Source organism: Nylanderia fulva, unplaced genomic scaffold (assembly GCF_048542155.1).
Source record: "Nylanderia fulva isolate GAGA-0341 unplaced genomic scaffold, ASM4854215v1 Scaffold204, whole genome shotgun sequence".
Taxonomy (NCBI): Eukaryota; Metazoa; Arthropoda; class Insecta; order Hymenoptera; family Formicidae; genus Nylanderia; species Nylanderia fulva.
Window position 1 is genome coordinate 140,110 of NW_028190269.1, and position 25,243 is coordinate 165,352.

The 25,243-nt window shown below is 42.4% G+C and overlaps 1 pseudogene; it reads left to right on the plus strand.

Annotated features, from left to right (window-relative positions):
* Window positions 1-12,420: 12,420 nt before the first annotated feature.
* Window positions 12,421-13,364, plus strand: LOC146723353 (uncharacterized; annotated as a pseudogene).
* Window positions 13,365-25,243: the final 11,879 nt, after the last annotated feature.

Here is a 25,243-nt window from a genome sequence, read left to right on the forward strand (position 1 = left end):
GTTGCAGTAATCGCAACAGGAAATAACGTCAAAATTAATGACGTCATATACTCATGATAGTACTTTCGCAGTGCACTGCTATCTATATCGGAACGCTATTGGTAGTACTGTCAGTACTTGCAGTGCATAACGGAACACACCCTAAAGCATTTTCAGGCCGCATCTCGCGTATACCGGCACGGTAGAGGAACAAGGAGAACACGTGATTATCGGTCCTTGTCTCTCTACGGTGCGTCCGCGTGAGCAATGCAATGGTGTATGTACGTGTACAGACATGCACCACTACATAAAACCCGAGAATTGGTTTCTCGGCGTTGGCAACACTGAAATCGGAGTTTCGCGTTGTCACCGTGCGAGGTCTCCAACATCAATTCGGATATAGGGTATTGCCCCTATAAAGGAGTAAGGAGTAAGGGAGATAAGGAGTGAAGGAGGAACCGGATGAAATCACTGTACAACTTATTTATCTACTAACACTTAATATAATTGAAATAATCGCAAAACATATACACTATTTACAGTTTCTAACAAATTGGAATTTTTGTCTCTATCTTGATAGTTTTAATCAAGCATCTCGCGATTGAACGACTTTATACAACGTAATGCTCGTTAATGTTTGAAATCAACTATTGTTATTATATTGTCACTCCGAACGTTCGCAAGAATCTAACTGTTAGATTTCAAAAATCTAAAAATTCGAGTCATCTTTACAGCTGGAACTTTCCGCTGGCGCCGGATGTTGGTGTCGCTGCGTGGCGCTGTTGTAGCTCGTCCAATGAGGGGATCGCTACACGGAGTCTGGCCGGACGACCTATCGACCCTTAAAATATTGTATATATACAGGGTGTCCGGCAATTGTCGCTTCAACCATCGTGTGCTGGTAAAATGAGTTAAATCGAATAGGAAAGTCCTCTACCGTTTTGCGATTTTTGCAATAATTATTGAATTATTAAATAAGAAAGATCGGCCAATCCACGCGAATAGAAGCGCGCGACGAGAAGAGACGTTCTACTGTAACACGATACATGGCGCACCGCAAAGCGGAAGGAGAAGCGAACGATGACTGTCTACGAATCATGTTCAAAAAATCTTCGTGTATCGTGTTACAGTAGGACTATATATATATATATATATATATATAAAGAAATATATATAAAAATTAAACAAATCAAATATAGTAGGCCAACTGAACGAGCAAATAAATAAGGTGTAAAAATTTATTAATAGTTAAATAATTAAATTAACATTCCGTTACAGAAACGATATAAATTGTAAACGTTTCGACTGCACTACAGTCTTTATCAATACATAAAAGTTAAATATTAAAATACAAAGTTAAATGTTAAAAATACAAAGTTAGTTAAATATTAAAATATAAAATTAAAACGATTCTTCGCTGTTGACCAATAGATATGCAAGGCGATTGGTCTGAGATGCCAAGTTATGCGACATTTAAACATGCTGCGGATATAATACGCGAATTAAATCAATGTCAGAGAAAATTAAAAAATCTTTCAACTTACATTATCGTTTTAACGTCCTTTTTCCCGATATTTCAAGTGTGTGTTGCGAAGTCTGAATAACAAATGTCAAAATAGAGAGCGTGATGTATTTATTTATTACCAATGTTTTTTCTAAATTATGATTCAGCAAATTTTATAAGTATGTCAAAATAACTACTGTCTAACAATTCGGTGTCTTTATTTAAATTAATTCCATTTTTCTGTTCTTTAATGTGGATCATTTCAGATATTAGTCTTTTATGGTAATTCTTTTCATGATCCATAATTTTAATATTGTCCCAGTCAAATGTATGTTGTTCGTTTAGAATGTGTTCCGTGACAACCGAATGTCTAGCAGAGTCTAATTTAATATTATTTTTATGTTCTTTAAGTCTCGTTCCTAACTGTCTTTTTGTGTCTGTCCGACATATGTGGCGTCACAATCGTTGCAATTCAATTTATAAATAACGTTAGAATTCGTGGGGCAATTATTTCTGTCCTTTTGAACTTTTATGAGGTCGGACAGACAAAAAGACAGTTAGGAACGAGACTTAAAGAACATAAAAATAATATTAAATTAGACTCTGCTAGACATTCGGTTGTCACGGAACACATTCTAAACGAACAACATACATTTGACTGGGACAATATTAAAATTATGGATCATGAAAAGAATTACCATAAAAGACTAATATCTGAAATGATCCACATTAAAGAACAGAAAAATGGAATTAATTTAAATAAAGACACCGAATTGTTAGACAGTAGTTATTTTGACATACTTATAAAATTTGCTGAATCATAATTTAGAAAAAACATTGGTAATAAATAAATACATCACGCTCTCTATTTTGACATTTGTTATTCAGACTTCGCAACACACACTTGAAATATCGGGAAAAAGGACTTGTTAAAACGATAATGTAAGTTGAAAGATTTTTTAATTTTCTCTGACATTGAGTTAATTCGCGTATTATATCCGCAGCATGTTTAAATGTCGCATAACTTGGCATCTCAGACCAATCGCCTTGCATATCTATTGGTCAACAGCGAAGAATCGTTTTAATTTTATATTTTAATATTTAACTAACTTTGTATTTTTAACATTTAACTTTGTATTTTAATATTTAACTTTTATGTATTGATAAAGACTGTAGTGCAGTCAAAACGTTTACAATTTATATCGTTTCTGTAACGGAATGTTAATTTAATTATTTAACTATTAATAAATTTTTACACCTTATTTATTTGCTCGTTCAGTTGGCCTACTATATTTGATTTGTTTAATTTTGTTAATTTATACGAGCCTTTTATTAATTAATTGAAATATATATATATATATATATATATTAAAAAATGTTATCGACTCTCCGACCGCCTGTGCGGCGTTGGGGAGAGGTCGACTGAGGGAGGTTGGAGTAGCGGGCAGACAGAGCACGAATCACTTTGTTGACAATCACTTGGTTTTATTTCGTCTCACACACATATCACAGATAGTTAATTATATTATATTACCGCGAACAGTTAGTGGTATCGATCGTCTTCATTTATCGCGTAACAGAATCGCTTGCTTGTCTCGCGTCTGGCTCTCGACTGCTTAAGTTCCGCGGATCGGAATGTGGTGCCATACTCCTTCCCGTGCCCCGAGCTCCTCGATCCACCCGTAGGCACAAGAAAGGGTCCTGGCAAGGTCAAAAAACAGCGTTAGAGCTGTGTTATCCGTCGCGCGGGAAAACTGCTTGTCAGTGCGTTGAAGAGTCGAGAGTGATCGCTCGGTTGTCGACTCAGATCTTTGACGGCCGGCTTGCGCCCGAATATCCCGCCCACCTCGTCCAAGGGACGAAATAAGTAGCGCTCGGTGATTATGGTGTGGCTGCACCCTCATGATGCAGAGGGATCGGCAGCGGGCAAATCTTTGTGATGGACCGGGTGAGGCGAGTGAATAGAAGCGGTGTCGACCTCCACCACGCGTACCATCCCATCTGGTCCGGGCCGGGCTTCGTGTATGCGTCCGAGAGCCCACTTGGCCGGAGGCTGCAGTTCGTTTTTCAGTAGGACGAGAGTGCCAGGTTGAAGGTCATCCTTGCGCAGTCGCCATTTCCCCAATTGTTGCAGGTGCTACAGGTACTCTCTGGATCACCTGTGGCAAAAATGTCACGCATGTTAGTGACTAATCGCCAACGAAGTAGAAGCTCACCCGGAGGGTCATTTAGAGTGTAAGGTTCTGGCACAGCGATTGGGGCTTCCCCGATCAGGAAGTGACCGGGCGTCAGTGCCGCTAAGTCCGCCGAGTCTGCACTAAGCGGATATAGCGGCCTGGAGTTCAGGCACGTCTCGATCTAACAGAGGAGGGTCGAAAGCTCCTCATATGTCAGCGTGTGTTCGCTCAGGATGTGCCGAAGATGGTGTTTGGTGGACTTAACTCCCGTCTCCCACAGCCCTCTAAAATACGGGGTTAAAGGGGAGATAAAAGTTTGTCCCGTTGTCGCTTATCAGTCTCGAACAGCGACCCCTTCTGGCCGTGAACCGCCTGAAGGCTGCGAGAAAGGCGGAGGTGGAGAGATCTGAAACAGCCTCTAAGTGTACGGCTCTCGTGGCCATACAAACAAATAAACAAATATAGCCCTTGTAAGCTTTGCGGCCACGGCCCTTAGACGTGCGCAGAGATATCGGCCCCGCGTAGTCCACACCTGCGCAGCGGAACGGCTGATTGGCCCGCACCCGGTCGGCCGGAAGCTGGCCCATCTGTTGCTGGGCGGTGTCCTTTCTGAATCGCGTACACCGCGTACACCGCATGCAGCGATGAATGATCGCTCGAATCAATGAGTTGGCGTGGACAATCCAGTAGCGGCGCGCCAACACGCTGCGGGTCAGTTGTGGTCCGCCGTGAAGGGTCCGAAGATAGGCCTCCCACGCCAGCAACAGTGATAGGTGGCTCTCCTTTGGCAGAATCATTGGATGCTTCTCCTTAAAGATTAACGGTGAGTGCTTGAGTCGTCCGCCGACTCGAATCAGTTCCGCTGGTTCCAGGATAGGATGCAGCGCAAGCAGCGATGACCGACACGGCAGAGACGTCCCTCAGGTGAGGGTCTCACGCTCCTCCACATAGTGTCGCTGCTGTTCGATGAGAAGCCACCGCCTTCGGCAGTTCTCCAGCTCAGTGGCAGTGAGCTCTGTAGTTGTTGACCGTGTTCCAGCGCGGCGCATCCGCAGGCAGTAGGCTGTAATTCTAAGAAGACGTGAAGGGGTAGAGAACCGAAGAAGCAAGTCGGAACCGTCATCGTAGTTCTTCTTGATGGTGAAAATGTGACGCTTCTCGGTCGTCTCCTGCTTGTCTTGATCAGTAGTCGGCCAGTCGTCCAGAAAACCCGTCAGCCACGATGGTCCCGTCCACCAGAGTTGCATAGCGGCCAGCTCGTTCGGGTTGACGCCTCTCGTAGCCGCATCTACCGGGTTCTCCGCGATAGGCACGTGCCGCCACTGGACCGCCAGGACCAGCTTTTGGATTGCCGCAACTCGGTTCGCGACAAAGGGCTTCCAGCGCGATGGGTGCGCCCGCAGGTACGCCAGTACCACACGCGCGTCTGTCCAAGCGTGCAGTTGATGGACCGGGATGCCAAGATCATCAGCCGTTCCAGGCGCAGCAGACGCGTCAGCAACAGGGCACTGCAGAGCTCCAGTCGTGGGATGGAGACCGGCTTTACCGGGGCGACCTTGGTCTTGGCCACGAGCAGGCTCGTCGTCGTTGAGCCGGAGGGCCCGAGTCCACGCAGGTAGACCGCCGCGGCGTATGCCCTCTTTGAGGCATCGGAAAAGCCGTAAAGCTGCAGGCAGAGGTTATCGGAAGTGCCTGTCCATTTTGGGATGCTTACGCTCTCCAATTGCGGAAGCGAGGATGTGAAGGCCGCCCATTTGGCACTCAGAGCGAGCTTCAGGGGCTGGTCCCAGTCCAGGCTTGCCATCCAGAGTTCCTGCAGCAGAATCTTCGCAAAAATGAGCCGCCCACTGGAGCCGCCCAGCCCGCTGGGTCAAACAATCTGGCCACGTCAGAAAGAACCGTTTTTTTTGTTGGCGTCTGCGTTGAGAAGAGCGCTGGAATGGCCCGTAGCCTGAGCGCATCTGTTGCTGGACTCCACAGGACGCCGAGCGCGCCCACGCTATTCTCTGCAGTAAAAAGACGATCCGACTGGTCGCTCTCCGGACACAGCGTAACGTGCGTGCCAGCCCATTTGCTCAGCCGGAATCTGCCAGCCTTCAGAAGATCCACGACCTGCCGCCTGACCTCCAAAGCCTAGTCCAGTGAACTCGCACCCGCGAGTAAGTCGTCCACGTAGGTGTGGTTTAGAAGAACGGTTGCTCCAAGCGAAAAGCGCGCTCTCTCGTCCTGTGCCAGCTGCCTCAGTGTACGGATGGCCAAGTATGGTGCTGAGGCCGTGCCGTACGTGACCGTAGTGAGCCGGTAGTTCCGGATCGTCTCGTCTGGTTCCGCCCGCCATAGGATCCGCTGGAGATTGACATCGTCTTGATGCGGTTCTGTCGGAACATTTTAATAATGTTAGTGGTAAATGCAAATTGGAAGAGACGCCACCATGTGAGGGCCAGCCAGAGATCTGACTGTAGTTTTGGTCCCGGGAGAAGCACATTGTTTAAGGAGACTCCTGTTGTGGTCCGAAATAAACCGTTGAACACCACGCGTATCTTGCCCTCCAGATCCGTGGGCTTAACGACGGCATGGTGTGGCAAATAATATGTATCGCCGGACATCTCATCTCCTGGCACCTCCTTCATGTGCTTCAACGACAAGTAGGCATCCATGAAGTCTCTGTACCTGTCCTTCAACGTGGGAGTTCGCTGAAGGCGTCGCTCGGTGTTAACGAGCATCTGTAGGGTCCCGCGGTGGGAGTCCTGTCGTCAAGGGAGACGCACGATGTAGCGCCTCTCCTTGTCGCGGCGATGCGTGTCCCCGAAGAGCTGCTCGCATTGCGCCTCCTCCGGGGTCAGAATCTTGTCAGGTGGGAGTTCCTTCAGCTCCCAAAATCGACGAAGATCCTCGTGCAAGTCTTGATGCTCCACTACGTGATGAGTCGCAACGTGACTTGCCACTGCATCTTGCGAATCAGCGAGGGCCCCCATGAGCACCCAGCCAAATACGGTGGCGTGAGCGGCGGGTTATCCCTCCGCGCCACGCCTTACGCCGCCCTCGAGTAACATGCCGTAGATGTCGGCTCCCAGGACAGCGTCGACCGCCGCTGGCTTGTGATAGTTTGGGTCAGCCAGGTTCAACCCATCAAGTTGAGACCAGTTTCGTCTTTGGACCTGCTTGTTTGGCGTGAAAGCCGTGAGCTTGGGTAGTACCAAGACTCGTGGTAACGCAATCCGCAGCGAGGGTCTCCGGTCAGCGCCGATCATCACTGAAACCGAGTGTGAAACCTTGCCGGTAGGGACATCCTGAAGTCCCGAGACGTTGACGTTGGCGCAGCGCCGGGGTAGTCTTAGCTGCTGGGCCACGCACTCCGTCATGAATGACGCTTCTGATCCTGAGCCCAGGAGAGCGCGGACGGCGATAGACCGATCCGACTCCGAGATCACGCGGATGACAGCCGTCGCAAGAAGAACCGATCCCGTTACTGTGGTGGAATGCACGTTCACCTGGGATGCCTCTACGGTACCCGGTCCGTCGTCGTCTCCGCGTTGTCTTTGGAAGCCAAAAAGGTTGGCGTCACGCTGGTGTTGGTGTGATGTAGGAGCGAGTGGTGCTTGTCTGGGCACTGGTGGCACCTGTGAACAGAGGGGCAGAAGGCTACCGTGTGCTTCTCCTCCAAGCAGTTAAAACAGACCCGTTTCCTGCGCGCCTGCTCGCGTTGCTGTTCCGCAATAAATGCCTTAAATTGTGCGCCTAGGTAATGGCGCTCCTTGCACAGCGGACACTGTGGTCCTTGGTCCGTACTGGCGGAGGTGGCGTTTGACGATACGACACTTCTTTTCGGCTTGGTTGAATTGATGCTGACGGCCGTCGGCATACGCGGATTGGTGGCATACAACGCGTGTGAACGAGAGAGGAGGAAGGCCTTAAGTTGGTCAAAAGTCGGGAACTTTCTGGTTGAATAGAGTGACGACTCCCAAAGCAGACGAGTTGTGGAGTCTAACTTCTCGACCAAGATGTGGACGAACCAGTCGTCCCAATGTTCCACCAAACGCGCCAGTCCTCTAAACGATCGTAACGCCTGGTTTCCCACATTGACCATTCGACAGATGGAACTCGGCCGCCGACGGCTTTGACATCGTTGCGCAATTTATCAATACTCGCATGTGTGTCGCGAGCAGCACTTGTTGATTGTCATAGCGCGATGTGAGCTCCTCCCAAGCTTGCAGATATCCGTCGGATGTGATCGGTAAATTCGCGACGACCGCAACAGCCTCCCCGATGAGGCTGGCCTTTAAATATTGCAGCCGTTAAGTTGGAGCAAGTCCGTCCACGTTATGCACCAATGACTTGAAAAGGTCACGGAATCCCTCCCACGCCAGCTGGTTGCCGTTGAACGTGGGCAAATTAATTTTTGGGAGCTGGATCTGTTTCAAAACGGAGCCTGCATCGCTTCTTCCAGGGGGATCAGTATGCGCAGTCACCCGAGTGTTGATACGCAATTTCATGTAATTCCGCGATGTAATTCTCCTCCGTAATGGTGTAGACATCCAGCTTTGCGTAGTCGGAGCCTGTCCACTTGTCCATTGATAGTATCGTATCGTGTTCTGCCAGGAATCGTGCCCAATACGATTCTAGCAGCTCGAGACGAGCGAGAAGGTAATGCCGTGTCATCTTTTCCTTGCTTACCTTGATGAGGTTGTCCCAAAACCTCTCTATATAGCCAGCAGTGGCCATCTGTTTCTTCACGAAGAGATCCATGTTGTGCGGGCTAAACTGTCCGATGACACCTTACAAATTCAGCACCAGTGACACCAAAGAGCACAAGAAGAATCTCACGAATCCTGAGCTCGGTGAGCCCTACGGTAGGGCACACGTGGAGCGGGACGCGGCACTCGCGAGTCGATTACGGCAGGTGCGAGCAAGAGCGACGAACTGCACACGAGAGCGCGAGCGAGACAGCACTTAGGACGCGGTAACGAGAGAGAGAGAGAGCAACGAGCCGCACGCGTGTGCGCGAGGGAGTACGCCTAGCTGCTCCAGAGCGAGCGAGAGAGACGGTACTATCAGCTGTGTCCGCGGCGAGCCCTAAAGCGAGACACACGCGGGGCGTAGGCGGCACTCGCACGGCGAACACAATGTGCGCGAGAGAGAGCGCGTCAAGTGGCACACAAGAGCGAGAGAAACTACGAGAGCGCGTGATTTGCCGTACAAGTGCGAGAAGGTTATCACAATCAACTGAGCCGGTGTGAGCACTCGGGCGAAACGTGCGCGGGACGCGGCACTGGCGGCGAAAAAACTCAGGGCACCGAGCTCGAGCTTGTAGGCAAAACGGGCGCGGTGGGACGGCGGACATCCGATGGAATTCGTGTGGACACATCACTTATAACCACCCAATATCGAGCCGGCCACGCGCCAATTTGTTCTACTAAGCACCAATTGTTAATAATCGTTTGTAAGTGGAAGATCAAATAATTGTTGCCTACTGTGCACTGTCCAAACGTATCCTGTCTGAGCCATCCGGCTCGAAGGACCAGAAATATTGTCGACTCTCCGACCGCCTGTGCGGCGTTGGGAAGAGGTAGAATGAGAGAAGTTGGAGTAGCGGGCAGAAAGGGCACGAATCACTTTGTTGACTATCACTTGGTTTTATTTTGTCTCACACACACATATCACAGATAGTTAATTATATTATATTACCGCGAACAGTTAGCGGTATCGATCGTCTTCATTTATCGCGTAACAGAATCGCTTGCTTGTCTCGCGTCTGGCTCTCGACTGCTTAAGTTCCGCGGATCGGAATGTGGTGCCATACCTTTCCCCGTGCCCCGAACTCCTCGATCCACCCGTAGGCACGAGGAAGGGTCCTGGCAAGGTCAAAAAACAGCGTTCGAGCTGTGTTATCCGTCGTGCGTAAAAACTGCTTGTCGACGCGTCGAAGAGTCGAAAGTGATCGCTCGGTTGTCGACTCAGATCTTCGACGGCCGGTTTGCGTCCGAACAATTATAATATATAATATTGTATCTTTTAACTTTAAGCAAAACCTTACCTTTATGTTATCATATAATAAACTATAAAATATAAATATAGACATTAATATTATATTCATACTTATACTTACGTAAAGTAAGAAGTCGATTTATCACGATTATCACAGAGAACACAATATACACAAGGCATTTTTATAAAAATAAGTAATAAACTGATAATATTTTACTATTTTATTTATAGTTTTTACTAGTAGCATTGCAAAATGAAATAAGATATAAAAAGAAGCAAAGTGGAATGACAGCTTCAAATTTCTTATTTAAAATAGATAGATATAGTTAAACGATCAAACGAACTTACCTGTAAGTGAAGTTCGATTGTAATTATACGAAGAGCCTCGTTTGAGGAGATTACACATGTAGTTTCCTTCTTTTCCACTAGATGCCACAACTTTGAGAGTGAGTGTGGCAGATTCACACAGGAACAGAGTGAATTTAGTATATTTATAGTCTTTATTCTTAATATACAATAATTGTACACTAGTATCACAGGTGTTACTTGCTTGATAGACTTTTACGGAAGTGAAGTGTCCTTCCTTCTTTGGAAAACAATGGTAATTACATAGATAGATAAGTACGTAGATAGGTAAGTACGACAAACGCAGTGATTGGCTGCGATCTGGACGCCTGTTGCGCAGGTGTGTTGGAGAGCTGGTCTCCATACTACTCTCCCTCCAATTATCCTGGAACTTAGGTTATAAATTGGACGGCTTTATGAGTTTTTGCTGAAGGGTATGTCTTGGGTGCTGCAGAAGTTGACGCTGTTTTCTCTTCTGGTTGCGTTGGAATTATCTTTAGAAAGGCGGGTTTTAACCTTTCGATCGAGATGGTTGATGGCTCGTCTTTTATGTTGATCTTGTAGACTCGGTCGCTGACTCGTTCTATTACTCGTAGGGCCTCTCATACGGCTGGTCTAGCGGTCTCTGGACAGCATCGACGCGGACAAATACATGAGAGCAGGTATGTAGATCCTTGAACGTAAAAACTTTAGGTTTAATATGGTGTGCGGTTGGCGAGGCACGGATCTTACGAATGTGTAGACGAAGCTTCTCGAGAAATGGGTAAGGATCCGTTGCTGGGTCTTCATGGAAGAATTCACCAGGAAGTCGTATCGGTGTGCCGTAGGTTAGTTCGGCTGCACTCGCTTTTATGTCCTCTTTCAGGCTTGCTCTTAATCCTAGGAGAACGGTTGGCAAGGTGTCGACCCACTCGTTGTTAGCATGGCAGCGGATTGCTGCTTTCAGTGAGCGGTGAAAACGCTCAATGACCCCATTGGATTAGGGATGGTATGGCGTCGTTTTGGTCCTTTCAGCACCTATGACTCTGGTTAATGCCTGAAACATTTGCGATTCAAATTGAGATCCGCGGTCTGTTGTTACGATCGCTGGTGCTCCGAATCGGGCGAACCTCGTGGAATAGAAAGTGGTGACGATTGTGTCGGCTGAGATGTCCATGATAGGAGTTGTCTCAGGCCAACGTGTGAACCGGTCTATAGCTGTGAGGCAATACTTGAATCCACGTGACGGCGGGAGTGGGCCGACGATGTCCAGGTGCACTTGATAAAATCTGGTATTTGGTACTTTAATGTGCTCCGGAATTGTGTGATTGTGCCGGTGAATTTTGGCACGCTGACAAGCTAGACAGGTCTTGACCCATCGAGCTATGTCTTTATTCAAACTTGGCCAGATGAATTTTCGGGCGATGATTTGTTTGATTGCACGTACTCCCGGGTGTGATATGCGATGAACCGTGTTGAAGACCAAGCGTCGTAGAGAAGCCGGAACGTATGGGCGGACGTCGTCTCCAGATGTATCGCAGTAAATCGCTTGATTGATGTCGTCTAGGTGTAGTTTACTGAGCTTTAGACTGGTCTGTGTCCCTAGCAATGACTGGAGTTCTTTGTCGCCTGCTTGCTCTCTGATTATGTCGTCGGTTGATATAACTGTGGGCATCTCTATGGATTGGATGCGGGAGAGTGCGTCTGCAGTCACATTTTGAACACCAGGAAGGTAAACGACGTTGGTGGAGAACTAACTTATGTAGCTCAGATGACGTAGCTGGCGCGGTGACGCTTTCTCGAGTTTCTGGTCAAAAGCGTATATAAGAGGTTTGTTGCGATGGTACACTGTCGGCCCTCTATCATGTGCCTGAAAAATTTTACGGCTTCGTATATCGCGAGTAGCTCGCGATCATACGTACTGTACTTTTGCTGGGCATGTGTAAGCTTCTTAGAGTAAAAACCTAACAGTGTCCATCTTCTCTCCTGGAGTTGTTAAAGGGTGGCTCCTATAGCCGTGTTTGACGCATCTGTGCAGAAGATGAATGGGGCTTCTTCTGCTGGGTGTGCCAGCAAGGATATGTTGGCTAGTTGACGTCTGCATTCGGCAAACGCAAACTCTGCCTCCGGAGTACACTTGATTGGCCGCTTGTCGCGTTTAGTAGCTCCAGCTGTGAGGGTGCCGTCACATGAGACGTAACTTGCGTACGCGTAACTTACGGTAACTTACGCCGACCAATCACATCGTCTCATTTCAGTATGCTTATCAGCTTTTGTCTAGTTATTTTATGCTTTGTACGCTATTATCGTTACACCAAATTCAATTTCTGGCAGAAGAAACGCTGATGCGTATTTGTAAAAAAAAACAACTCTATTTGTGCGTTTTTCTGCCAAAGACTAAAGACAAAGAAGAAGTTAATTTTAATCCATCCATACCTATACATTAATAAAATGAACAAGAATAATCAAATAAGAGTAAGTTAACAAAAATCTAATTTATTATATAAGCTTTAATAGCGTTCGATTAAAAACAGTCTATTGCTCACGACATGTGATACAAAATTTCAAGTTTAAATTGTATATTAGTAGGTCTTCGTATTTTTTGCATTTGAAATCTGTTTTCTCTTTCTCTTATATTTAACATATATTGATTTCTTGTTTTACATGCATGAATTTTTGAGAATTTTGAGCAATATGAACATCATAATGCATTATTTTCTACATTGCATGTTTGAATCTTTTTAGCACAAATGCGGGTATTGTGGATGGCTGTTCCAATTTTCTACTAATTTTGTCGAGCATGAATGCTTCAAGCATTATATGGAAGATAAGGATCGCATTGTTGTAGATGAAAATTTTGTCGTGACAATATGTTATAACAGTATGTTTACTACATTCTTTGCATATATTTTGTTGTATCATTTTATTGTATTATAGTAATTAAATGTATTTATTTATTTAATAATCCAAGAGAATGCAAAGACTGCGGAAGATCCTACAGATACTTTGGATAAACTCTTGATCGAAGCAGTGAGGGCAAGGAGAGGATTGTACGACTATCGCATACCAGCAAATGAAAGGACCAATTTGCGGAAAAATGCATTGTGAGTGGAAGTGTCTAATACTCTAGGAGGTACTATTAATATCTCTTGTGAACACATGCAAATATTTTATACATTATAATTAAATAAATTAAATTAAATTTTGAGAAGCTTTTAATCCAAAGGAGGCAAAGGCCCGTTTGAAATATTTAAGAGATAATTATACTAATAGCGCGTAAAAACATTAAAGATTATGTTCCTAGTGGATCGGCTGCTAGTGGACAACAGAAACCCAAATTTAGATTTTATGACATGATAAAATTTTTAAACGACTTCCTTGAGACACGGCAGTAAGTTCTTTTTCTTCAATGTGCAAAAATGTGTCACTCTCTTTTGTCAGTTTGTCAAGGAAAATAGATATAGAAGACAATTTTTCATGTCCAATACCCTCATGTAGGATGTTATCAGGAGACGCGGTAGTGTCTCCGGCCATATTCAAACCCTAAAAGACCTTAAAAGACACTACAAGTCTCATATCCTGCACCATTAAAGTCCACTTTTTGGGGGTATAGAACTACTAAAATATAAAAAATGTTGAATTGCACGTAATATAACCTGAAAGGCGGCATCGCCACGAGTAATTTGAGCGAAGAAGAAATAAAATCGGTCAAGCCGTACTGGACATACAAGCGGTCAAAAAGTGACGTTTTTCATGAAAAATTAAGAAACGTCGTCTTCTTCTTCTTCTCTGTCCGCGTCCGCTGACGTCATCAGGATTATATATATATAAATCTTTTCTCACCTTTCACTCACACCTCCCTCAACTTCTACCCACCCCTTTCTCTCTTACAACCCCTCCACCTCCCCCACCCCCACCCCCCTCTACCATCCCTCTTTCGCCCTAACTCACCCTCTTTCGTCCTCTTTCACCCTCTTTCATTCCCTCTTTCATCCTCTTTCACCTTCTTTCGTCCTCTTTCGTCCTCTTTCACCCTTTTTCGTCCTCTTCTTCACCCTCTTTCATTCCCTCTCACCCTCTTTCGTCCTCTTTCATCCTCTTTCGTCCTCTTTCACCCTCTTTCGCCCTCTTTCACCCTCTTTCGTCCTTTTTCACCGTCTTTCGTTCTCTCTCACCCTCTTTCATTCTCTCTCACCCTCTTTCGTCCTCTTTCACTTTCTTTCATTTCCTTTTACCCTCTTTCGTCCTCTTTCACCCTTTTTCGTCCTCTTTCACCCTCTTTTGTCCTCTTTCACCTTCTTTCGCCCTTTTTCACTCTCTTTCGTCTTCTCTCACCCTCTTTCACCCTGTTTCGTCTTCTTTCACCCTCTTTCATTCCCTCTCACCCTCTTTCGTCCTCTTTCACTCTCTTTCGTCCTCTCTCACCCTCTTTCATTTTTTCTCACCCTCTTTCGTCCTCTTTCACCTTCTTTCACTCTTTTTGTCCTCTCTCACCCTCTTTCATTCTTTCTCACCCTCTTTTGCCCTCTCTCATCCTCTTTCGACCTCTTTCACCCTCTTTTATCCTCTAACCCTTTTTCACTCTCTTTCGTCCTCTTTCATCCTCTTTCGCCCTCTTTCACCCTCTTTCGTCCTTTTTCACCCTCTTTCGCTCTCTTTCACCCTCTTTCGTCCTCTTTCACCCTCTTTCGTCCTTTTTCACCCTCTTTCGCTCTCTTTCACCCTCTTTCGTCCTCTTTCACTCTCTTTCGTCCTCTCTCACTCCCTTTCATTCTCTCTCACCCTCTTTTACCCTCTTTCGTCCTCTTTCAACCTCTTTCATTCCCTCTCCACTCTCTTTCATTCTCTCTCACCCTCTTTCGTCCTTTTTCAACCTCTTTCATTCCCTCTTATCCTCTTTTGTCCTCTTTCACCCTTTTTCGTTCTCTTTCATCTTTTTTCGCCCTCTTTCGTCCTCTTTTACCCTCTTTCGCCCTCTCTCACCCTCTTTCGTCCTCTTTCACTCTCCTTTGTCCTCTTTCACTCTCTTTCTGTGCCGAGAAGTCTATCGTACAAAGATGGAAAATGTTCAAGAGAATGAAGGAAAAATGTAATACTGTTCGATCTTGGCAAAAGTGTTTTAAGTTTCCAAAATATTCCGAGTTTTATATTCAACAGATGTCGAGAAAAATTAATAAATCAACAGTATGTGCTCGATTGGAAGCCGAACAGATATTTAAGTGGTGTGTAATAGCAAAAAAATCGTACCTCAATGCAGCAAGAAAAGTGTTTTTATATTTGAAAAACGTTGCTGAAGCTGCGTTATTGCGATTCAATGAATGTAAGACTTTGAAATATCCAAAAAGCGATCAACTTAGAGCTCTTTGTGGCTTATCCAAACATACTTCGTCTTCCGAAGCGTACTTTTATGAAACTGCTTACGAGCAAAGGAAAAAGTTTGAACAACCACTTATAATGAGACAATTCTCTCCTCACGGAATAATATTAGGAGTACAAATAAGTTTCCGCCGTTTTAAGGAAGGTGTCGCGGCGCGCTGTTTTCGTTAGAATTTGCAGATGATAACCGGTTTAAAAATTAGTTTGTTCGTTCTAAAATAACATAACCTTATTATATTAGTGACTCCGTGTTAGTAAAATATAATTTTCTTGAGCTGAAAATGTCTAAATTTGAGCCAAATAAACGTCATTTGCGGGAACTTTTAATTTATTTCTTTAATTTAAAAAAATCTGCAGCTGAGGCGCATCGATTGCTCGTAGAAGCATATAATGAAGCTGCTTTGAGTGAGAGAACGTGTCGTGAGTGGTTTCAAAAGTTTAAAAACGGTGATTTTGATGTAGAAGACAAAGACCGCAGTGGAAGGCCTAAAATTTACGAAGATGCTGAATTGGAAGAATTATTGGAGGAAGATTCGTCTCAAACACAAAAGGAACTTGCTCTCACATTAGAAGTTACTCAGCAAGCAGTTTCACATCGTTTAAAATCATTAGGAATGATTCATAAACAAGGAAATTGGGTTCCATACGAATTCTACTCCATGATAATGCTCGTCCGCATGTAGCGGTTCCGGTGAAAAACTATTTGAAAACACTTGATTGGGAAGTGTTACCCCACCCGCTGTATTCACCAGACATAGCGCCATCCGACTATCATCTGTTCCGATCAATGGCACATGCTATGTCGGAGCAGATGTTTACAACATATGAAGATACCAAAAATTGGGTTGATACGTGGATAACCTCAAAAGATAAGGAGTTCTTCAGATGTGGAATTCGAATGCTGCCTGAGAGATGGGAAAAAGTGGTTGCTAGTGATGAACAATACTTTGAATAAACTTAAACTACCGTTCTGTTACAATAAATATTCAATTTTTTATAAAAAACGGCGGAAACTTATTTGTACTCCTAATAAATGTTTTGCCGTATTAGATAACAATGGTAAAAAATTAAAAATGTGGCATTGTGATGAGAACAAATGCACATAAATGATACTTCCATGGAAAAATTTGTAAAATTTTTGGAACTGTTTGAAGAAGGTACTTTGAAAAAGATAATGAATGTTAAATTCATGGCGCAGCTAAAAAATTGTTTCGTTTCACGTACGAGTAGCAGATTAGGACATCCTCCGGAATGCTATACAAATCCAAATCTTTGCATGTCATACATTGCAACGATAAACACTTTATTGCCTCATTTTCCTTTCGTGAGAAATATTCGAAGAAATGTGTACAAATTGATCAACAATTATAATAAGTTTTGTCAACTGTTTTCATCTTTGAGATTCATCAATATGAATAAATTACAATCTCCACTTGATTCCTCTCGACCAATAGAGCCAAACGCGATGTTATTGCGACAATTATGAAGGAAAGAACATTTTGGAAAGGAATTTGAATCCTATGGTTGGGATCTCAAAAATTTCCCCTGTTCCTTCTCTTAACATCCCCTGTAAAGAAATAGGCGAGAAAAATATTGGTCCGAAAGTTGGCTGAATCGGGACTCGAACCCGAGACCTTCCGCTTGCCGGGCGACTGCTCTTCCAACTGAGCTATTCAGACACTTACGAATAAATACTTTTCTCAATGTTTATACCCCCCACCCCCCAAAGCGTCGTAATTAGGTCCAGACGCGACGAACAATAATGTGAATACTTATTTAGTCAGCTCTTTTAATTTTTAAAGCCACAATCTCCACTTGATTCTTCTCGGCCAATAGAGCCAAACGCGATGTTATTGCGACAATTATGAAGGAAAGAACATTTTGGAAAGGAATTTGAATCCTATGGTTGGGATCTCAAAAATTCCCCCTGTTCCTTCTCTTAACATTCCCTGTAAAGAAATAGGCGAGAAAAATATTGGTCCGAAAGTTGGCTGAATCGGGACAAGCAGTGGAAGAGCAGTCGCCCGGCAAGCGGAAGGTCTCGGGTTCGAGTCCCGATTCAGCTAACTTTCGGACCAATATTTTTCTCGCCTATTTCTTTACAGGGGATGTTAAGAGAAGGAACAGGGGGAATTTTTGAGATCCCAACCATAGGATTCAGATTCCTTTCCAAAATGTTCTTTCCTTCATAATTGTCGCAATAACATCGCGTTTGGCTCTATTGGTCGAGAGAAATCAAGTGGAGATTGTGGCTTTAAAAATTAAAAGAGCTGACTAAATAAGTATTCACATTATGAATAAATTAATTGAAATTTCCAATGATTTTAAGAATAAAGCAAGATTTTATCCAAAAAATGTAACTGATGTTTGTTTGGACAAAGAAAAGATTTTCTCGCAAAATTACGAAGCATTTAAAGTTATGAAAAAGCGATTGTTGGATTTACCACGTATCCCTTGCATCTCTTGCAAAAAATTATGCTTGAGAAGAGACGTTTCTAAGCTCGAGAAGCTGAGAAAAACAACAGACGGACCTTTTTTGAAAGATCTGATGGCTTACGTAAGAGAACACAATAATGATATTGAATTCATTTGTAAGCTTTGTTTGAGCAAATTTCAAAAAGGCGTGTTGCCTTTTAGTTGCATTTTGAATAATCTAACCGTAAAATCATTACCAAATGTTTTGTCGGATTTCAATGATTACGAAAAAATGTTAATCAAGAGAGTGAGCAGCTTTCAAGTATTGCAAATAATGGGCTCTGTTTCGAACAAACATATGCTGAACAGACAAATGATCCGCAAAGTAAAAGGTAGAACATTTCATTTGCCTCTGCCTTTACAAGAAACATTGGATAAGGTATGTCCTTCGGAAGATCCTATAAATTTGAATCACGAATTGCACATTCTCGTTTGAGGTATACCCAAGAAATCTAAAGTCGTTTGGGAAAATTTAGTAGATATTAATAAAATGTATAAGGCTTTACAATGGTTAAAAGAAAACAATCCTCATTACTCAAAAATTCGTCTTCCAGCGTCATCTGATGATCTATTAAAGGATAAGTTGCAGGAAACAGAATATAGGATTGTCGATGAGGAAAGCGACAATGACGAAATAAATGAGGTGGTTGAGGAATTACCAGCATTGAATTTGTACAATGTACAGCAAAACAAAAATAATGATATAAGTATGCTGTCTTCTAAGGTGGGCAATAGAGCCAAGGAAACGAAACGAAAAATTATTTGAACGGAACTGTATCTCAATTTGAGATCCCAAAGTTCCACATATAAATTAATTTCGAAACTTACATATGGAGAAATAAGCGAGAAAAATATAGGTCCGAAAAGTCGCTGAAGCGGGAATCGAACCCGCGTCTTTCACTTTCCGGGCGACTGCTCTTACCAACTAAGCTATTCAGACCCTTTCGATCCTATATTTTTCATTTGCCTTTTTAGTAGATGTTAGTAAATACCGCCGTGATTAGCCCAAGGCGTGAATAAACTCAGAAATAAATATTTTTATCGGCTCTCAATATAAATAATATAAGTATGCTGTCTTCTAAGCTGGGCAATAGAGCCAAGGAAACGAAACGAAAAATTAATTAAACGGAACTGTATCTCAATTTGAGATCCCAAAGTTCCACATATAAATTAATTTCGAAACTTACATATGAAGAAATAAGCGAGAAAAATATAGGTCCGAAAAGTCGCTGAAGCGGGAATCGAACCCGCGTCTTTCACTTTCCGGGCGACTGCTCTTACCAACTAAGCTATTCAGACCCTTTCGATCCTATATTTTTCATTTGCCTTTTTAGTAGATGTTAGTAAATACCGCCGTGATTAGCCCAAGGCGTGAATAAACTCAGAAATAAATATTTTTATCGGCTCTCAATATAAATAATATAAGTATGCTGTCTTCTAAGCTGGGCAATAGAGCCAAGGAAACGAAACGAAAAATTAATTAAACGGAACTGTATCACAATTTGAGATCCCAAAGTTCCACATATAAATTAATTTCGAAACTTACATATGGAGAAATAAGCGAGAAAAATATAGGTCCGAAAAGTCGCTGAAGCGGGAATTGAACCCGCGTCTTTCACTTTCCGGGCGACTGCTCTTACCAACTAAGCTATTCAGACCCTTTCGATCCTATATTTTTCATTTGCCTTTTTAGTAGATGTTAGTAAATACCGCCGTGATTAGCCCAAGGCGTGAATAAACTCAGAAATAAATATTTTTATCGGCTCTCAATATAAATAATATAAGTATGCTGTCTTCTAAGCTGGGCAATAGAGCCAAGGAAACGAAACGAAAAATTAATTAAACGGAACTGTATCTCAATTTGAGATCCCAAAGTTCCACATATAAATTAATTTCGAAACTTACATATGGAGAAATAAGCGAGAAAAATATAGGTCCGAAAAGTCGCTGAAGCGGGAATCGAACCCGCGTCTTTCACTTTCCGGGCGACTGCTCTTACCAAGAGCAGTCGTTTCCTTGGCTCTATTGCCCAGCTTAGAAGACAGCATACTTATATTATTTATATTGAGAGCCGATAAAAATATTTATTTCTGAGTTTATTCACGCCTTGGGCTAATCACGGCGGTATTTACTAACATCTACTAAAAAGGCAAATGAAAAATATAGGATCGAAAGGGTCTGAATAGCTTAGTGGTAAGAGCAGTCGCCCGGAAAGTGAAAGACGCGGGTTCGATTCCCGCTTCAGCGACTTTTCGGACCTATATTTTTCTCGCTTATTTCTCCATATGTAAGTTTCGAAATTAATTTATATGTGGAACTTTGGGATCTCAAATTGAGATACAGTTCCGTTTAATTAATTTTTCGTTTCGTTTCCTTGGCTCTATTGCCCAGCTTAGAAGACAGCATACTTATATTATTTATATTGAGAGCCGATAAAAATATTTATTTCTGAGAAAAATAATAATGATCAAACCGTTTTAAAACGTACGGCTTTTCTCACACAAATCACTGAACATTCGGATATTAACGATCAGTATACAATATACCCAATACACGCGAAAAGAATCGATAACGAATCTGCATTGAAGCTTTATCAAATGATGAAAATTGAAGATTTTCCAATGGATAAATATCCAATGAATAATCGTTATAAATATCTGGATGTCATGTGTTTCCCTGATTTATATCCTGATGTCAATGGACAACGAGAAGATAGAAACTTTGCATTGCCGGAATATTTATTTATTAGAACACGATTGATGTCGAAACATAATAGATTCAGGTTGAATCTGCAGTATCTGTTTTTCCTTCTCAATGATACTAACTACCGACAGTTGAAAAATGGTATCTATTATACGATGATGGTTACTAACCCACGAGAGAGATACACTACTGGTAGATACTTGAACGAATTGAAAGGTTACGAATTAGAATCGAATTTAATGAGTATTTTCGCAAAATTGAGAAATACGGATCAATTTTGGCGACAACCGTCCAATAATGTAAAATGCATGACTTTGCATTACGGTCCAGCGACGTGGTTTTTGACTTTGAGTCCTAGTAAATGGAAATGGTCCGATTTGGGTGAATATTTACAAGATATGAATCCCGATAAAGAGAAGTTAGGCATCAGCGAACTAATCGCATACGATCCTGTAAGTACTTCTAGATTCATGTGCATAAAATTCAAAGCCATGATTGATTTTATTTGTTCGTCCGATAATCCAATAAGAAAGGTTATTAATTACTTCTGGCGACTGGAATATCAAAGTAGAGGTATCCAGCACATGCATTGTACGATTTGGATAAAAGATGCTCCAGTATTAGGAAAATCACTGGATAAAGAAGTTGTTACATTTATTCGAAAATACGTAACGTGTGAAATTCCAGATGAAAATGTTTCGCCAACGTTGTACGATACGGTAATAAGTGATCAGAATCATAAACATAACTCGTATTGCATGCGTACGAAAAAAACCGAAACAAATATTTATAGAAAGTGTCGGTTTGATTTTCCTCGGCCAATTACTGAAAATTTCATTTTAAGAGACGTTATCACTTTAATAGTGGGTAGAAAAAATTTACGGAGTAAGTGTAGATTGTACGATCTTCCTCGCAAGAAGTCGGAAAGGTTTATTAACGATTATAATCCGGCAATCAAATTAGTCTGGGAGGGAAATATGGACATTCAATTTATTGGAGAAAAATCAGAGTTTTTAAACTCATATTTAACGAAATACATGACAAAGTCGGAAAAATGCAATCCCGACTTTGCAATGATACATTCCAATAAGCCCTTGGCGTCAAAACTGTGGAATTTTGCAATGCGTTCATTGAATAATAGAGAATGCGGTGCTTTAGAAGCTGCGGATACACTATTAGGGAATCCCTTGTACGGTACGGATAATGATACCATAGTCAAATGGATCGATGTTAATGAGGTGAGAAATAGAAAAGTTAAAACATTTAATGAAATTAAAGCTCTCGATGAAAATTCTACGATTATTTACTGTTTGTCACTCATCGATGATTACTATCCAAATAGACCTCAGGAATTAGAATCATTGAATTTGTACGATTTTGCCAGATTCTGGGAAATTACGAAACAGATGCCAAATAATGACGAAGTCAAGTGTTACAAACTGGCATCGGGTTTATTTTTAAAAAAACGAAAAAAGGGTTATTTAATTAACCATTATCGATTTAATATAAAAACTGAGCCCGAAAAATAGTTTTACTCGCTGCTTCTTCTGTTCAAACCATGGAGAGATTTGAGTGAACCCAAAGGTACATTCGAGACTTACACGGATGCCTTTAAGAATTCAGAGTCTGTTTTAACGAAGGCAATGAAATATCACGAAAGGCTCGAAGAAATACAGAAAGCTTTTGAGAACGTTGCTGAATTAATTGAGAAGCGCGAAAATGATCTGAAAACAGCAGACAGAGACAAATCCGATGACGATGAATTGGATTGTAATCCGATAGAAGCTGACGACGCGACGAAAGATCTGGAAGATTTTGGTAAGATTGACGACCCGATTGATTTATCGCAAATAATGTCGCAATTGAATGAAGACCAGAAAAGAGTCTTTGATGGAGTATGCCAAGTTTTACAAGATAAGAATCAGATTCTGCGACTGTACGTAAGTGGCGAGGGTGGTACAGGGAAAAGTTTTCTAATTGAAACGATTAAACATTGGATCAGAATAAATTTGGAAAAAACGACTGCCATATCTGCTCCCACGGGTATCGCAGCATTCAATATCGATGGCTTGACAATCCATAGAATGTTTCAACTACCCGTTAGTCATGAATCTACACCAAAATATACGCAATTGTCAGACATGGTCTTGAAAACTTTGAGAGACAAATTAAAGAATGTCGAATTATTTATAATCGATGAAGTATCCATGATTTCAAATGTGACACTTATGTTTATCAATCTACGATTATGTGAAATCTTTGATACGACAGATACAGATGATGGTTTCTTTGGCAGAAAACACATTCTCCTGTTTGGGGACTTGTTGCAGCTTCCTCCTGTAAAAGGACAATTTTCGTTTGTTAAAATGTCTCGATCAGAGATTCAGAAGTATTTAGGTACCATGGGTGGATGTGATTTGTGGAGATTGTTCGAGTACGACGAACTTTTGATTAATATGCGACAAAGATGCGATAATACATATCGTGATATACTTTCTAGAATACGAATAGGTTTAGTTCCTCGTAATTCCAGAGTATCAATTTGTTAATGACTCAGAAAAATAACATCGTCCGTTATATTCAAAGTAACGTTTATTACATATTCAATCATTAGATTTTCGGAATTTGCGTGCAGCCGTTCTCCGCGAGTGTGTTAAATATTTCAATTTTCGACTCGGCGAGAGAGTCGTGCGAAAGAGTTACGAAATTACCGTTATTTCATGGTTACCTTTTTTTTTTGTATACCGCACCGGTTCTTGAATTATATTTACGTGACCTCTGTGTATATACCGCGTGTCCGCGATAATAAGTAAACAGCGAACCGTCTATCGATTTTGTCTTTGTGAATTCCGTTCTTATAATATTGTCGCGAAATTGTTAAAAGTATTCAACATTGTTATAATTAATGAGAATTTAATAGATCGATTCCGTCACATCGACATATTCGCATATATCATTATATTATATTCTTCCATACCGCTAGCCTCAATGTTAATGTTTGTTATATAATTATATTGTCAATCTATATTTATTACATGTAAAATTGTTAGTCCTAAGTATTTGAAATATATACATATATGTCTATTCATGTCAACATGTGTATGTCTCTCTATATACCTCTCTCTCAACCATAGACTAACATCCTATAGACCCGCGACTCACTGCCGAATTTTGAAGAGTTACCTTAAGTACCGTTTTCATTAATATCGTGGCGCATTTACATGCGCCTGGCGCCCAACCTTATCGTGAATCACCGAAAGCACCGAAGTACGAGTAATTAACTCTTTTGTTACCGATCTTTGACGTTTTGCACAGTATATACAGTAGCGCAACTCTCCTGATTTTATGAGGTCCAAAACGGAGTGCGCATGAGCGAAATAGATAAGATGGCCCTGATTGGCCTGTACTGTCACGTGATCTTCTTTTTTACTTTCTCTGTTTGTTGCTCTCTTTTTATTTAAATGACCGTTGCAATGTTCCCTTTAGACGTTTGTTTCTAGAGTATATATGGTTTAGACCAGTGTATATTTAGAGCAGAAATTATTTTAACATAAGATATTAATGTATTCTTTTTCTTTATTAAATAGATTTGTTTATTTTCCACATTTTAAATTAATTTTTTAGACATACATATGTCAATTTTTTTTTCAGGTGCATATTAGACTTAGGTTTATTCCAGATTTCCCTTGAGGTTGCCGGGACGTTTTCAGAGGACGCCAACCCCTTACAGTCTCCTTTCTTCTTTCCTCTACCATAATATACAATATGTTACATATAATACAAATTCACACATATATCCCCTATCCTCTTTCCCTCTCCTCTCCCTTCAGATTTTCTCCGACAGCTGTTCTCGTCTCTTCGTCCCGCTCCTCTACCTTCTCTCTCTTATCCTTTCCTCGGGACATAGTTTTTCTCAGCTGTCTCCTCCTTTGTCTCTCTTAACCTCCGTCTCTCCTTTTTCTGATCCTTTTCCTTTTAGTCCTTCTCCTGCTCTTGCCTTCTCTTTGTCTCGTAACCTCTTTCTGCCTTTTGCCTCTTATGCCATGTGCTCACTTATGCGCCTCTCCTGCGTGATATTGCGCGCGCCGCTTCCTCCTCTCCCGTACTCCTCCTGCACCTTTTTTCCACCTCTCCTACACCTGCTCCCGTTCTTCAGATCCTTCTGCTTTCTCCCTAGGTCCCTAGGTATAGAGTACCTCCCACTCTCACCTTGCTTCTGTTCTCTACTTTCTTCTCATTTCCCTATGTCGCTACCCCTACTATCCTGCGTATCCTGCGTGGTAGTGCGCGCGTCATTTCCTAGCTTCCTTCCTCTCCACTGCGCCCTCTCCTTCCTTCCCTCTCACCTGTCCTAATTTCCATTTCCTTCCTTACCATCCTGCCTTATCGACATGATGATCTCTGCCACGTGTACACTTTTCACGGTCGAAATTCCGAAGTATTTCTCTTTCTCCAATTCTACCATATTCCTCTCATCCTCCTTTTCCTCCTATTCCTTCCTTCCTTCCTTCCTGTCTCTTTTTTTCTCCACCCATCTCCTGCTCCTCTCGTGCGAGTTATTCTCCTTGTGTCCCCCCATCCTCCACTTGCCTCCTTTTCCTTTCATTTTTCATCACTTATCCATCCTCTCCTTTCTTTGTTCTTCTTTTCTCCTTTTCCCAACCTCAGTTCTTCAATATTTCTCCTTTCTCCTCAAACTCCTCTTCCTTCTTCCTTCCTA